Below are 12,993 nucleotides of genomic sequence, written 5' to 3' on the forward strand. Positions count from 1 at the left end.
TAGAAGGAAAATCACAACCCAAGGAATCCAACATTGCCAACACTGCCTACACTAACCCAGGCATCTAGCGACCCTTCAACAGCACAACTCAAAGAAGGGAGACACACAAACTCTTCTACCAAAAGCAATAAGAATAACCGGAGTTAACAACCACTGGTCATTAATATCACTTAATATTAATGGTCTCAATTCACCAATAAAAAGGCACAGGCAGCCGGGCGATGTGGTGGCGCACGCCTTTAATCCCAGCACTTGGGAGGCAGAGGCAGGTGGATCTCTGTGAGTTCGAGCCAGCCTGGTCTACAGAGCTAGTTCCAGGACAGGCTCCAAAGTCACAGAGAAACCCTGTCTCGAAAACACAAAAAAAAAAAAAAAAAAAAAAGGCACAGGCTAAGAGATTGGATACGAAAACAAGATCCAACAGTCTGCTGTTTTCAAGAAACTCATCTCAACCACAAAGACAGGCATCTACTGAGAGTAAAGGGTTGGGAAAAGGTTTTTCAAGCAAATGGTCCTAAGAAAAAAGCAGGTTTGGCCATACTAATTTCTAACAAAACTGACTTCAAACTAAAATCAATCAGAAGAGATCAAGAGGGACACTTTATACTCATAACAGGAACGATTCAGCAGGATGAAGTCTCAATCCTGAATATCTATGCCCCTAATATAAAAGCACCCACTTATGTAAAAGAAATATTGCTAAAACTCAAGGCAGACATCAAATCACACACACTAGTAGTAGGAGACTTCAACACACCTCTCTCACCAATGGACAGGTCAATCAGACAGAAAACTAATAGAGAATTAAGAGAATTGTTGGAGGTAATGAATCAAATGGACTTAACAGACATCTATAGAACACTCCACCCAAATAGGAAAGAATACACCTTCTTCTCTGCAGCTCATGGAACCTTCTCGAAAATTGACCACATACTTGGAAACAAAGGAAACCTCCACAGATACAAAAAAATATCAGTGTCCACCTGTGTCTTATCAGATCACCACGGATTAAAGTTAGAAGGCACCAACAATGCTACCTCCAGAAAGCTGACAAACTCATGGAAACTGAACACTCAACTACTGAACCACACCTGGGTCAAGGAAGAAATTAAGAAAGAAATTAAAGTCTTCCTTGAATTTAATGAAAACAAAGAGACAACATACTCAAACCTATGGGACACGATGAAAGCAGTGCTAAGAGGAAAGTTCATAGCACTAAGTGCCCACTTAAAGAAAACGGAGAAAACATACATTGGGGACTTAACAGCACACCTGAAAGCTCTAGAAAAAAAAGAAACAGATGCGCCCAGGAGGAGTAGAAGACTGGAAATAATCAAACTGAGGGCAGAAATCAACAAAATAGAAACACAGAAAACAGTCCAAAGAATCAATGAAACAAAAAGTTGGTTCTTGGAGAAAATCAACAAGATTGACAAACCCCTATCCAAACTAATTAAACGACAGAGAGAGAACATGCAAATAAATAAGATCAGAAATGAAAAGGGGTCATAACCACAGACACAGAGGAAATTCAGAGAATCATTAGATCTTACTACAAAAGCCTGTATGCCACAAAACTGGAAAATGCAAAAGAAATGGACACTTTTTTAGATAAGTACCATATACCAAACCTAAACCAAGACCAGGTGAACGATCTAAATAGACCTGTTAGTCGCGAAGAATTAGAAACAGTTATCAAAAATCTCCCTTCCAAAAAAAGCCCAGGACCAGATGGTTTCAATGCAGAATTCTACCAGAACTTCCAAGAAGAGCTAATACCTATACTCCTTAATGTATTTCACAATACAGAAACAGAAGAGTCATTGCCAAATTCCTTTTATGAAGCTACAGTTACCCTGATACCAAAACCACACAAAGACCCAACCAAGAAAGAGAATTACAGGCCTATCTCACTCATGAACATCGACGCAAAAATTCTCAATAAAATACTGGCAAACCAAATCCAAGAAAACATTAGAAAAGTTATCCATTATGATCAAGTAGGCTTCATTCCAGAGATGCACGGCTGGTTCAACATATGCAAATCTATCAATGTAATCAACCATATAAATAAACTGAAAGAAAAAAACCATATGATCATTTCATTAGATGCTGAAAAAGCATTCGACAAAATTCAACACCCCTTTATGATAAAGGTCTTGGAGAGATTAGGGATACAAGGGGCATACCTAAATATAATAAAAGCAATTTACAGCAAGCCGACAGCTAACATTAAATTAAACGGAGAAAAACTCAAAGCCATCCCACTAAAATCAGGAACACGACAAGGATGTCCACTCTCTCCAATATAGTGCTTGAAGTTCTAGCAATAGCAATAAGACAACGTAAGGGGATCAAGGGGATCCATATTGGAAAGGAAGAAGTTAAGCTTTCGTCATTTGCAGATGATATGATAGTATACATAAGCGACCCCAAAAACTCTACAAAGATCTCTTACAGCTGATAAACACCTTTGGTAATGTGGCAGGTTACAAAATCAACTCCAAAAAATCAGTTGCCTTCCTATACACTAAGGATAAGGAAGCAGAGAGGGAAATCAGAGAAGCATCACCTTTCATGATAGCCACAAATAGCATAAAATATCTTGGTGTAACTCTGACCAAGGAAGTGAAAGATCTATTTGGCAAGAACTTTAAGTCTTTGAAGAAAGAAATTGAAGAGGACACCATAAAATGGAAGGACCTCCCTTGCTCTTGGATTGGGAGGATCAACATAGTAAAAATGGCAATTCCACCAAAAGCAATCTATAGATTCAATGCAATCTCCATCAAAATCCCATCAAAATTCTTCACAGATCTGGAGAAGACAATAATCAACTTTATATGGAAAAACAAAACACCCAGGATAGCCAAAACAATCTTATACAATAAAGGATCGTCTGGAGGCATTACCATCCCTGACTTCAAACTCTATTACAGAGCTACAGTATTGAAAACAGCTTGGTACTGGTATAAAAACAGAGAAGTTGACCAATGGAATCGAATAGAAGACCCTGACTTTAGCCCACAAACCTACGAACAACTGATTTTCGATAAAGGAGCTAAAAGTATACAATGGATAAAAGAGAGCATCTTCAACAAATTGTGCTGGCAAAACTGGATGTCAATCTGTAGAAGAATGAAAATAGATCCATGTCTATCACCATGCACAAAACTCAAGTCCAAATGGATTAAAGACCTCAATATCAGTCCAAACACACTGAACCTGATAGAAGAGAAAGTGGGAAGTACTCTACAACACATGGGCACAGGAGAACACTTCCTACTTATAACCCCAGAAGCACAAACACTAAGGACATCATTGAATAAATGGGACCTCCTGAGACTGAGCAGCTTCTGTAAAGCAAAGGACACTGTCACTAAGACAGAAAGGCAACCCACTGACTGGGAGAAGATCTTCACCAACCCCGCAACTGACAAAGGTCTGATATCCAAAATATACAAAGAACTCAAGAAATTAGACCGTAAAAGGTTAATCAATCCAATTATAAAATGGGGCACTGAGCTGAACAGAGACTTTTCAACAGAAGAAGTTCAAATGGCCAAAAGACACTTAAGATCATGCTCAACTTCCTTAGCAACCAGGGAAATGCAAATCAAGACAACATCAAGATACCATCTTACACCTGTCAGAATGGCTAAAATCAAGAACACCAATGATAGCCTCTGCTGGAGAGGTAGTGGAGAAAGGGACACTCTCATCCATTGCTGGTGGGAATGCAAACTTGTGCAACCACTTTGGAAAGCAGTGTGGCGGTTTCTCAGGAAAGTCGGGTTCAACCTACCCATCGACCCAGCAATACCACTATTGGGAATATACCTAAGAGATGCCCTAACATACAACAAAAGTATATGCTCAACTATGTTCATAGCAGCATTGTTTGTAATAGCCAGAACCTGGAAACAACCTAGATGCTCTTCAATGGAAGAATGGATGAAGAAAGTATGGAATATATACATATTAGAGTACTACTCAGCAGTAAAAAACAATGACTTCTTGAATTTTGCATACAAATCGACGGAAATTGAAAACACTATCCTGAGTGAGTTAAGCCAGACCCAAAAAGAGGAACATGGGATGTACTCACTCATATTTGGTTTCTAGCCATAAATAAAGACATTGAGACTATAATTCGTGATTCTAGAGAAGCTAAATAAGAAGGTGAACCCAAAGAAAAACATATGAGCATCCTCCTGAATATTAACCTTCATCAGGCGATGAAAGAAGACAGAGACAGAGACCAACATTGGAGCACTGGACTGAAGTCTCACGATCCAAAGGAGGAGCAGAAGGAGAGAGAGCACGAGCAAGGAACTCAGGACCGCGAGGGGTGCACCCACACACTGAGGCAATGGGGATGTTCTATCGGGAACTCACCAAGGCCAGCTGGCCAGGGTCTGAAAAAGCAGGGGACAAAACCGGTCTCGCTGAACAAAGCGGACAATGAGGACTACTGAGAACTGAAGAACAATGGCAATGGGTTCTTGATCCTATTGCACGTAATGGCTTTGTGGGAGCCCAGGTAGTTTGGATGCTCACCTTAATAGACCTGGATGGAGGTGGGTGGTCCTTGGACCTCCCACAGGGCAGGAAACCGGCTTGCTCTTTGGGCTGAGGAGGGAGGAAGACTTGATTGGGGGGGGGGAATGGGAGGTGGTGGCGGGGAAGAGGCAGAAATCTTTAATAAATAAATTAATTAATTAATAAAAAAATTAAAAAAATAAAAAAACAAACTGTCTACCCTTAGAATTAGATATGAATACATTATGGAGAAATTAAAAGACAAAATATTAATTTAAAATGTCAAATTATTGAACATCATTATGATTAGAATACAAAACCATCTGGAGGAAATCTCTAGGTATTTTGAATAGTTAACTCTACATATATATAATCACAAAAATGCAAAAGCACAATGAACAAGAGAAAACTAATAATAACAATATTGATGATGATGATGAAATTTGAAATTGTCTTGGTTGTGATTCTTCAGTCCTTAAAGGTTAAGTAAATTTACAAGTAGACTTTTTCTCATAATGCCCTAGTTTTATCAAAAGCCTGAGAATTTGAAGTGGAATATTATCTGAATATTTTCTTCTTCTTCGGGAAAACTGATAAAATTTTGCCAATAACAAATCTATCATCAACTTGCTAAAATTTGTATGATAATTTCTATTCTATTTTTGTTTTCTTAATTAACCTTAATGTCGTGTGTTGCATTAGATAGTTTATTCTACAAAACCACATTTGATTATATTGCTAAAAATATAAAGGATTAATTCAGGAAAACACTTTTATATTTTAATTTTCCTTAGAGTTACCCTTTAATTTAGTTTAAGACTATACATTCAGATTTTGTAAGTAGATTTTAGAAATATTTAAATTTAAAAATAATGTTTATTTATTTATTTATTTATTTATTTATTTATTTTTTGAGACAGGGTTTCTTGTCTTGGAACTAGCTCTTGTAGACCAGGCTGGCCTTGAACTCACAGTGATCCACCTGCTTCTGCCTCCTGAGTGTTGGGATTAAAGATGTGTGCCACCACTGCCTAACTTCAAAATCATGTTATGAGAAAGAAAAAATGCATGTCAAACCCTCATAAATCTATTCATATATTTCTATATCATTTGTAAAGCTCACATTTGGTTATGATTAAAGCTAAACATTAAAAATAGTGGGTAATTTGTTTCCATAATTCAATTTGTATGTTTTTTTTTTTAAATTCTTTTTTAGTGTTTTACAATGAAAGAAAACTATGTGACCCAAAATGACAAAAACAAGGAAATTAATCAGGAGTGGGGAGAAAACTATTCTTCATATTTCTCTTTACAGGAAACACTATTTTCTTACAAAACATATTTTATATTTATGTAACACATGGGTATATTCTGACACATCACCCTTTTTTATTCACCCTAAAAATACTAATTTTATTGTTGAGATTCAAATAACCTGAGATGTTAAAATGATATGTAACCTGAATGTCAAATAATTGTTGGATTAAGTTAAAGAAGGTTTAAGTGAGAGCTAGATGTTGGCTTTAAGTCCAAATTATTTAAAATCAGTTTTATGGACCAATAAGCTGAAGCACTGTATCATTTGACAAAAGTGAAACATAAGATGATGACCTCCTTTTGAAAGAGCAGTCACTCCATAAGCCACAAAATGGATACAATTGATTATGGACTATGATTTCATCCCTCTGTGGAAATAGACTAAGGTTTATTACCCTATGTTAATGTGCCACGGTGAAGCAGGCTTAGGTAATTACACTTTGAGTATTTTATCTTTGAGTTATTAAACTTGTCGCTGCCTCCAAACACACAAATGTTAGAGGTTAATAGCAATGTTCTCTTTTATCCTGTGCTTTACTTCACTTAAAGCAATGATGCATGGTTTTCATTAAAGCATAAAGCAAGAAATAAGAAAAAATAGCATTTATATTCAGAGATTCTTACATTCATATGTATTAATTTTGGTTAGGTTTGTCTAAGTATACAATGTTGTTGCCATGGTAGTTTTGCTTGATAAAAGAAAACATTAAATCATTTTATTACCATAATTCATTTTCAAATCAGTGTTTTCAATATTTTTATAAGAAAATATAAAATAACATATATCAGGTGAAACTTTTTTTCTGTCATCTGCTACTCAGGAGTTAGGCCTTTATAATTTCAATGGGTGCATTGCTCAGTAAACTGACTACTGCCGATGACGCAGAAGCACAGCATAGCCTAACTGGCTGTATGTATTTTTCAACCTCATTTTAAAGTATTGGCTTTTATCTTAATTCTATTCTTTCATATGAAAAAGATGTAAAATCTATTATTTGTATTTTTCCTTTCTCTGAGCTTTAGTCAGTGTTCTATTGCTATGAAGAGACATTGTGACCATACCAACTCTTACAAAAGAATTTTATTGGGGATTGCTGTTTCAGAAGTTTTGCCTATTTTCTTCGTGGCATGGAATAGCATGCCATGCAGGCAAACATAGTGCTGGAAAAGTAGCAGCTGACAGTTCTAAATCTGGATCAATGGGCAGCATGACTTGAGAACCACTTGGCCTGGCTTGAGTTTTCAAAATCCCAAAACCAAGCCCTAGTGACACACTTCTACCAGCAAGGCTACATATACTCCAATAAAACCATACCTCCTAATATCTCTCAATTATTGCCCCACACAAATGACCCAGTCTTCAAATATATGAACATTTTTATTTAAACCACCACATTTGACTCAATGGCTCTCATAGACCCTCATAGCCATATCATAATGCAAAAATGCTTTCCTTCTACCTTCAGAACTCCCCATTGTCTATAATAGTCTCAACACTGTTTAAAAGTAAAAATCTTTAATGTCCAAAGTTCAAAGTGGTTTCTAAGGTTTATGGCAATCTCTTAACTATAAGCCCCTGTAAAATCAAAAATCAAAGAGCAAATTTTATACTTAGAGATGCAGTGGCTGAAATATACATTACCATTCCAAAAGGAGGGAGCATAGTGAGGAAATGTTTGCCCAAAGTAAGACTGAAAACCACCAGTGCAAACTCCAACTTCTATGTGTCCATGTCTAATTCAAAGTGCTATCCAAATTTCCAACTCCTCACAGCTTTGTTGCCTGAAACAGAGTTCTCTCTCTTGCTCTGTTGCTATACCTTGTCTGCAGTTCTCCTGAGTAGGTATTCCATGATTCTGGTGTTTGAAAAAGCTTAGAGTTTCCATCCCAATCCAAGATTCACCTTAAAAGCTTCACATAATGACCTTTCTGAGCCCCCCATGCAGGAACACCCCTGAAACATGCCTGGCTTCAAAAGTTGTCCGTACCTGTAGATGGAGATTCCCCAACCTCTTTTTTTGTATCCATGACTCTAAAACCAAATCCATATGGCCAAAACTGACAATTTCTTCTGCTTGCTAGGGCTTGAATTGACCCTTGTTCATGTGGATTTTCACAAATTTTGACTCTTCTTTTTTCCTAGTTAAGCTTTTCTTTAATTCCTTTTCATAAATTGGGAGTTTACCTGGGTGGGGTCTTGCACTGAGGCTTTCACTCACTTTACTTCTTTTAGCATCAGGATTTTCTTTAAACTTTTATCTTTTTGAGCATTGGACTCAGCTTCATTATATTTCCTCATGTTCCTTTTCTACACAAACTTAAAATTTGCATATTCTTGTATTTTTCAATGTATATCTGCACAACAGTGGTCACTAATAACCACAAAACACAGTCGAAACACTGCTGCCTTGAAATCTCCTCTGCCAGTGTCCTTAATTGCAAACTCTTCAATGTAATCTCATGCAGATGTTTTAGACAAGGGCAAAAAGCAGCTACGTTCTTTGCTAAAACATCACAAAAACAGTCTCTAGGCCACTTACTAATATTTTTCTCTTCTGAGACATCTTTAGCCATATCTCCACAGTTCAAATTGTGCTCCTCAGCACTGTCTCCCATGCTCCCACTTAGTATGATTCATTAAGCCCTGCTCAATGTGTTCACCTAGTTTCCTAATCCAAAATCCTGAGATCTACATTCAGACAACAAGTAGCATGGTCAAGCATCTTATAACAAAACCCTACTCTCTGGTACCTTCTATATTAATCAGTTTCATTTTGTTTTGATGAAACACCGTGACCACAGAAAGCATTTAATTGGGCCTGGCTTATAGTTTAGATGTCTAGTCCATTATCTTCATGATGGGATATTGGTGACATGTAGGCAGACATGGTGCTGAAGCAGTAGTTCAAAGTTCTATATCCAGATCTATATCCAGATCAATACAATAGGAAGAGAGAGATACTGGACCTGGCTTGAACATTTGAAATACCAAAGCCCATCACAAGTGACATACCTCCTCTAACAAGGGCACAACTACTCAACAAGGCCACACCTCCTAATCTCTTCTGACTAGCGCCCCTACCTAATGACCAAGTATTCAAATTTGTTAGCCTTCTGGATCCATGCTTATTCAAACCACAACATTTTGAGAGCCTATGGGAGTCATGCTTACTTGTGTTGCGAGCCTACAGGAGTCATTGTTAGGGGGCTGCAGACCCTCAGACCTTGAATTTTCTATGACCCTTTGCTTTTTGAATTAAACAACTGGTTTTCCTATACTTGCAGCTGTCCTGAGCACACGACCCTTAAGGGTTCCTGATAATAAGTAAGTGGTTTCTAGTGGGCTTGTAGTTGAAAAATCCTGAGAGTTAGGGAGTGGCCACTAATCAAGGAGAGCACTATATAAGCTGCCCTGGACCACAATAAAATTGACATTATTGCTTCAAGAGTGACCCATGCTTCTCAGACCCTTGCTAGACTGCAGTTCCAGATAGTGCAGGCACCACAAGTCATGCTGATTCAAGCCACTACACCTTGTGTTGCTCACTATCACATTTGTCCTTTTAGAATTAAACAGTTTATTTTTCTAGGTAGCAATGGTCCAGTTATTCTTGATATTGGGTGATTTCAATTTCCTTGGAGTTTCTGAGGTAAAATATGATTCCTATCTCTTTTTAGTCAGAATCTTTCTTTTCCAGACTGACCTCTTATATTAGGTTTCTGCTCACAATGTTTTACAACATGCTATGGTAGCCTTCAATATTTTATTAGGTGTGAAATGTTCTACTTAAGTGTAATTTGCTACAAATGTTGCATAAATGAAGCAGATAAAAGTGGTGTCCCTTGATGAAGGTAGTCTCCCTCCTGCTTCTGCCTTCAATTGCTCTACTCATATCATTGTAGTATGAGTCTTCTAGCATAGCTGCCTTAAAATGGGCATAGCCTTTCTTTAATTATCCTCTGCAAATGATATTTTGTAAATCAGTTTGTTCCTGTTGTCACTACCATACCCCAGCAACTGGCATAAATAAGTAAAACGTCAGGTGTACCAGTAAGATCATACACAACACAAATTTTCTGGTCTCCAAAGCTAATAATATGAGTTCAATCCCTGGGTCTCACACGGAGAAAAAGAAAACTGACTTCTGATAATTGTCCTATGATATCTACATATATAGCATAATAAATGGACACACAAGAACTCAAACAAACCATAGGTAAATTAATAAAAGTAAAAGAAGTTGAGATGACACAAGCAAAAGTAAAAATAATTAAGTGGCATGTTATGATTCCACTGTATATGAATGCTGAGAACTGAAAACTCAGTACCATTTTATTATTATGAAGGGAGTTTCTTTTTCTGTGCTTTACTGTTGTGATGTAGTTTATCTGATTATGACCTCATATATCTTTCAAAAACTTCTCTCAGATTCCAACAGCTTCTTGAACCACTTGACCAAAGTACTTCTCTAGTTGTAAATAGTGCATATTCATAATATTCTGAATATAGACTACTTTAATGAATTATTTTATCTTACAATTTATTACTGTAAAAGGTAATAGAGGGTTGGAGAATTGCTCAGTGTTTAAGAAAACTCATACAGTATCCTGGGTTTGGTTCCTAGGACTCACATAGAAGCTCACAAATGTGTGTAATATCAAATCCAGAATATCTTACACGTCTTACACCTTTCTAGAGCTCCTGAATGTATGTGATGTACAAATATTCACTTATATACTGTTTTGGTTAGGGTTTCTATTGCTGTGAAGACACCCTCCGGCCACAACAGTTCTCACAAAGGAAAGCAGTCAGTTGGGGTTGGCTTGCAGTTTCAGAGATTTAGTTTATTATTGCCATTGTGGGAAGCATGCAGCCTTCAGGAAGCCATGGTACAGGAGGAATTCCACAACTGAGAATTCCACATCTGGATGGGTGGCAAAAAGAGCAAGTGAGACATAGCAGGCCTGGCTTGTGCTTCTGAGGCCTCAAAGCCTACCCTCCAGTGACAGACTTCTTCCAACAAGGCCACGCCTCCTAACAGTGCCACTCCCTGTGAGCCTATAGGGGCTATTTTTATTCAAACCACCACATACACACAAATTACAGATACACACACACACACACACATAGAACAATTTTTAAGCAACTGAAAGGTTCAGGTTTGAAAATTAAAAGCAGAGAGACAGTTTTTGCAATGGTGAAGGAAAAACAATCTGGTGTCATATTTCAGTTTCCTCTTCCTGCCAAAAAATTAGCAGAGTACTTTTGATATAATTATCACTAGTCAAAATAATTGCCTAAACTTAAAAACTAATGAACTGTTAGTACTTTCTGCAACATCTCAGTTTTTAATATGAATTAATTTAAGGTTTATAGTTTGTTAATGAGTAGCCATACAATGTAAAATATGCAATATAAATGCAAAATAGAATTAATAGGAAATTTATTCAATTTACTAACTATAGAAAAGCAGGACTGACTAAATAAGTAAAATGACAAATGGAAGTTTAAGACTTTCATTAGAAAAAAACCAAATAATTTAAAAAAGCATAAATCTTCATACAAAATGCAGCTGAGAACACGCAAATGGTAAGAAATTTCAATGCCATGCCTTGCAGATGGTAACATTAGTAAAGAAAGCTCAGGTATGTTCTGCTAATACATTATTTTTTTACATAAACAATTCCAACATTAGAAAGCAATCAAAATTATTACCTAAATAAGATGAAAAACAACTTATTTTATTTTAAACACGGAGCATTCCCTATGTTATTTCATGTTTGTTAAGTTTACACATTCAAGATCAAATATTCAAATAATTTATGAGCACAAACAAAAATAGAGAAATGATCAACTGTGGTAAAACTATAGTTATAGTAACAATGCGTTTGTTAAGTCTTTCTTAATAAACATAGTCAAAAATACATATGAAACAATATATGATGCTCTGATTCATTATCTGGAAAGCCATTCTAATCTTTCATGTAGCCAAATAAGATTTTCATTTTATACAGAGAGTTTCATTAAAAAAAGATTCACCCCAGAAAGAGATTTACCGGTTTTTTGCTTCGATTATTTTCTACACATATATTTCTAATTTTTTTTTTTTTTTTTTTTTTTTTTTTTTTTGGATTTTCGAGACAGGGTTTCTCTGTAGTTTTTGGTTCCTGTCCTGGAAATAGCTCTTCTAGACCAGGCTGGCCTCGAACTCACAGAGATCCGCCTGCCTCTGCCTTCCTAGTGCTGGGATTAAAGGCGTGTGCCACCACCGCCCGGCTTCTAATATATTTTTTAAAGAGATAAGATTCACTCTTAAAAGTATTTACATATCTAGTATTAATTTTCTTTGTTGCAATGGAAACTACTTATAAAGTTTTGAATTCTAGAAACTTTGACCAGGTAACCTGTTTGTGAAAGAATCTTTGAAAGTCTGCTGTGAGAGCTGTGTTGATGTTTTAAGCCTGTTGGTCCTGTGCAAAAGGGATTTTATTTCTTTGTCTTCTTGGGTACTCATTCTCAGAGTGGCCAGCTACACTGGTACTGCTGCTGCTATACATAAGGAGTAGGAGTTTAAGTAAGAGTTGAGAGGAAAAAGAGGTTAAGGAAGAGAAGAATGAGCTATAGGAGCTTATATCACTGTTCCAGGAAAACGCAGTAGACTATTTGCCCTCTGCTGAAGATTCACAGGCTGATGGTGACTGCCTGAGCTACTAGACATAGTTATACTCTTAGACCTTTTCATCATGTTCACTGTACTTACATTAATTATTCTGATGCTTTGTTGCAATAATAGTCCATTTCTTTGTTGTTTTAGAACATTATTTAACTCTGTTTTCTTAGTCACTTATAATTAATATAGGCATTTAGCTTCTTCTATGCAATTTTGAATGCAATGTCTAAATTTTAAGCATTTCTGACACCTTTCATTTTCCTTATTTTCTCTGTGTGGTTTCCAGACTATGAACCCATACATGGTAGTCGTTACATTTTTTTTTAATCATCTTTTGCAGAGATAAATTATGAATGATTTGGTGTTGAAGAAAGAACAATGGAGACTAAGAAATAATTAGTTTAGAACGGTCATATCAGCCTGGGCAAAATTTTATGAATCTTTGTTGAAATTTCTTCGCCGC

Source organism: Chionomys nivalis, chromosome 15, assembly GCF_950005125.1.
Source record: "Chionomys nivalis chromosome 15, mChiNiv1.1, whole genome shotgun sequence".
In the NCBI taxonomy this organism is placed as follows: Eukaryota; Metazoa; Chordata; class Mammalia; order Rodentia; family Cricetidae; genus Chionomys; species Chionomys nivalis.